We start from the raw sequence: 5,000 nt of genomic DNA, 5'->3' as shown, positions 1-5,000 counted from the left end.
CTGGATGGGAAAAGAAGGATGAGTAGACTTGAGGAAGGATTTACTACAAGGAATCCTGACAAGAAGGAGACTGGAATACTGGTCTGTGCCTAATTGGAATATTATTAAATGGGAAGGGAGAAAGAGAGAGAGAGAGAGAGAGAGAGAGAGAGAGAGAGAGAGAGAGAGAGAGAGAGAGAGAGAGAGAGAGAGAGAGAGAGAGAGAGAGAGAGAGAGGGAGAGACAGAGAGAGAGGATTGGATGCTCCTAAACTACATTCTGGAATGCTGTAGGATTAGATGTGGACTGGAATACGGTACAGTGATGGAATGGAATGATGGGAAAATGTTGGAAGCATGAGCAGAGACGAGCTGGAGTTCTACAGAGGAGCAAAGAGGAATAATGAGGGAAAGTGAGGTGAGTGGGATCAAAGCCACGCCGACCTGCAATATTCAGGGATGCACAAGGAATGTCTGGAATACTATAACAGATGACTGTGGGATAATGTATGGGAAGACTTGGGAATATTCTGTGGTAAAAGACTGCATTGCAATGCTGCAGAGGAGAGTCTAGAGCAATGAGAGTGTGAATAAAATGATTATTGAGGTAGTACGGTGTAATATACAGAAAAATATCAGATTTTTTTTTTTTTTTTTTTTAAAGAGTGGGACAACACAGTTTGTGTTGTTTTCAACACATTGCTTTTGTTATTTGTCACACAATAGTGTGTTGAAAATAACACAACTTGTACTTGTTGTTTTTTAACACAGCTCTGTGTATGAGATCAGGAGTGAACAGAGTCTACCTGTGAGGACTGTAGGAGAGCAGGCGGGGAAACTAGAGCTCGGCTGAGGGGAACTCTACAAATGCTGCAGAGGTAGAGAGGGTCATATATCAATGAGAGGGATAGCACAGCAGGACAGAAGGAGAGGAGGAGGGAGAGATATGGAGAGAGAGAGAGCGATGGAGGGAGAGAGATGGAGAGAGAGAGTGATGGAGGGAGAGAGAGATGGAGAGAGAGAGAGAGATGGAGAGAGAGCGATGGAGGGAGAGAGCGAGATGGAGAGAGAGAGAGAGGGAGAGAGAAATGGAGGGAGAGTGAGATGGAGAGGAAGAGAGATGGAGGGAGAGATGGAGGGAGAGAGAGGGCGATAAAGATGGAGAGAAGAAGAGCGAGAGAGAGATGAAGAGGGAGGTAGAGTGTGAGGGAAGGAGGGAGGGAGAGAGGGAGAGAGCAGAGCGGAGAAGAGAAGAGGTGTGTTCCAGCAGCATGGCTGTCGGGGTAATGGGTATTTAGCAGCAGCCAGTGACCTGCTTTAGCTGGAGGTGTGCACTGAGACGGCAGGGGGCCAACAGCGCTGGCATTTAACAGTCTCGCAGGTCACACACACACACACACACACACACACACACACACACACACGAGAGATAGGCACATACAGTACATATACACATACACATACAGTACACATACACATACACATACACATACACATACACATACACATACACATACACATACACATACACATACACATACACATACACATACACATACACATACACATACACATACACACATTCATACACATACACACACACACACACAAACACACACACACACCCACATACAGTAGATTCTCTCTCTCTCTTTCTCTCTCTGTCTCACACACACACACACACACACACACACACACACACACACACACAGATGCGTGCGCACACACACACACACACACACACACACACACACCCTTGAAAAGTGTGACAGTTAGAACTCACTGGGGACTTGGTATGAGGGTGTTGCAGGTCCGGAGGACTGCTAGATTGCTGGGGGGAGCAGTGGAAACGCCAGCTGGAAGCATAATGGCGGCTAGGATACCTTTTTCAGCCCATAGATTTTAATGGGCACATAATGACGGTTGGGATACCTATTTCAGGCCATAGATTTTAATGGACACATAATGACTGCTGATTGCCAATTTCATACCCTAGATTTATAACTCCTACTACGCCTGTTTAAGACTGTAGTTTTCAATGTAAACTTAATTATGACTAAATTGCATCTTTTAGACTGTAATTTTCAATGGAAAATGAATGAATATTAGAACACCAATAGTCTATTGAGACATACTGTAGCATAAAAGGATTTTTTAATGTATGAACTTGCAAATCATTTTAATTAGCTTTATATTAAGAAGCATAAAAATCGAAATGATGGTGTTATCATGTGTAATGACGCTAATGCTCTCATTTACTAGTTGTTTCCCTGTGTGCAGATTTTAGCTTTGAAACACAAAGCTCGTCTATGAAGCAAATCAAGCGGGTTTGTAACTCAAAGATTAAAGTTTAAGCTTTTAACGTCTTACTTCTAACAGCCTGACTTCACCAGATCCGCAACTGAAGTGCTCCATTTCGAGAATAACATTTCTTAAAAAAAAAAAAAAAGGCTAATTTTTCCAATGCACATGCTGCTATCTCGTCTGGTGTAGCCAGTTCCATGATAACAGTGGAAGCTAATTTCTGCAGCAGTTACATGTCTAGTGTAGCGTGGCGGTACGTCTCACTGCATTTGTGCTTTCAGGTCGATTGAGACTCTTGAGGTAGCATCAGGAACCTCGCTTTGGTTTGTCCTGGTGCAATGACCCAGTCAGTTTCATGCACCACACGCACGCACACACAAACACACACACGCGCGCGCATACACGTACACGAATACACACACACACACACACACACACAGATACAAGCTCCCCCTTGCACATACTCACACACACACCAACACCCTCAGATGAAGATGGAGATATCTTCCCCCATCACCACGTAGTCTGCTAGAGTGCTCCACCACTCCTCCACCACTGCGTCAGTCCCACCTGTCTACGCCTCTTCCTCTTCCTCTTCCTCCTCCTCTTCCTCTTCCTCCTCCTCTTACTCTACAGCTTGTCTCTTCTGCTTATCGTGATGACAGCACAGCAGTCGTAGAACAGATCTCGTTCGGTCAGACTGAAAGACATGATTGTGGCTTTTATACTATTACATTTTTTTTTTTTTAATACAATCTGAAAAGAAACGAAATCTTCTCCCCACAGTGGATTGATCAGTTGTCTCTGATGTGTGATTGGTTGGAATGGAACTCAAGACGTGACATCTCTGTGGAGATCATGCGTGTGCCTGTTGAGGTGTCCAGCACCATGGCAACCTTGACAGGAACAACAAGGAAGTGGACATTGCCAGCCGCATTCCCCCTCTGGACAGTTGCATTACACTGTCCCACCCATAGTGTCTATTCATCTGTTTTAATGTTGTACTTTGAGAGCAAAGTTAACCGGAGTCAAATTCCTTGTTTCTTTTACGCAAACCTGGCCAATAAAGCTGATTCTGATTGATGACGTCCCTGCATGGTCACGGACAGATGTGCAGAGTCCGTTTGCAGAACCACCATGTTCTATCGGAACTCGGTTCTCTCTCTCCTTCCATCCTTTCATTCTACCCCCCCATTGTTCTACCCCAACCCTTGTTCCATTGTCAGATAGATGGATAGGTTGGCAGGTAGGTAGGTTACGTGAATTATTCCCAAATGGAAATTGCACCAGTGTTGCAGCAGCAATTAACATAGATCACAGAAACACACATCACACACAAGGCAGGTCTGATCAGTTCCACTGACAGTTGAAGAGCTGAGGTGTTCAGATTGGAAAAACAAGAGCTGAGCGCTCGAGGCGTTCACATATCCTTTGAACCTTGTCATTTGAGCTTTTTTGTGTGTAAACATTCCAAATTGTTCCATTTAGACAGTAACTCTTCGTCTGGCGTCCATGTTTGTTCGCTGAGTACTGCCACATACACTGCTTGTGTATTTTATACTGCTGATATATACGCTACAGCTTTGGTAAAAACTTAAGAGACCACTGTACATTTTTTTTTATGTCATCTTATTGTTGCTGAGCATTTCACAGACATTCACAGTGAACTCGAAGCAAACGGAACATGGCCATTTCAGCATCAGGTCTGGTTTTGTCAGTACTGACATCTCTATAGTGCAGGTGGTACCGGATCTCTGTTGTGTCAGTAGGCCTACTGGATCTTCCCAGTGTTTATTGCCAGCTCTCTCTCTCTCTCTCTCTCTCTCTCTCTCTCTCTCTCTCGCTCTCTCTCTCTCTCTCTCTCTCTCTCTCCCCCCCTCTGGTCTCAGGTCGACACCTGTTCCAGTGTCAATGGCAGATCAGGTCCAGATTTACGCCAGGGTCACCTCGCTCCGACCCGCCAGCGCTCTAATCAGTGTGTAACCTCAGCAGCACCCCATGCGGTGTGTGTTTGGCCCTCGGTGCTAAGCTAAGCTAAGCTAAGCTAAGCTAAGCCCTCCCTTAGCAGAGGGGCTAAAGAGGAGGTCTATCTTAGCCAGAGGCTAATGTTGTAGCACATTCGCTCACAGTGTGATATTCTCTTCTGGTTTAGTGAGGTGCCTTAGGTTGGGTGTTAGCCACAGGAGGGGGTATTACAGTTTTTGCTCCATTGCTTTAACCTGCTGAAAGAAACTATGATCCACTTGGTCTTTACATTTCTTTTGCGCACAGATGCCATTCAAAGACCCCAAACTCAGTCTCCCCGTGCTAAACAAAAAGAAAACATCTTTTCACAGGTGGTAGAGATTCCTTGCATAAGTCTGAATCTCTGATACACCTGTGTGAAAGAAATACAAATATTCTTTATTCAGTACCTTTTGTATTTTCACAGTTGATTACAGGCTGATATCAGAACAATGAGGACGAAATGGAACAAACATTCATTTTGAGAATTATATTTTGTATTTTGTTGTCCAGTGTATAATGATTGACTGAAATCACACAGTGATTTCACGACAGGATGTTGTTTGTGCAGCATATTTTAAGTGCTTTGAGAGAGTAACAGCCTTTTGCAAGCAAAATGTGTCATTTTGGCCTGAGTGCTTTTGACATGTGTGTTAACTGTTTTGAAAACGTTATGTCAGAGTTGAAACAAGCATTAAAGCGATCAGGAAAAAC

The sequence above is a fragment of the Sardina pilchardus genome, chromosome 4, assembly GCF_963854185.1.
Source record: "Sardina pilchardus chromosome 4, fSarPil1.1, whole genome shotgun sequence".
Classification (NCBI taxonomy): Eukaryota; Metazoa; Chordata; class Actinopteri; order Clupeiformes; family Clupeidae; genus Sardina; species Sardina pilchardus.
Note: the sequence above shows the minus strand (reverse complement) of the source record.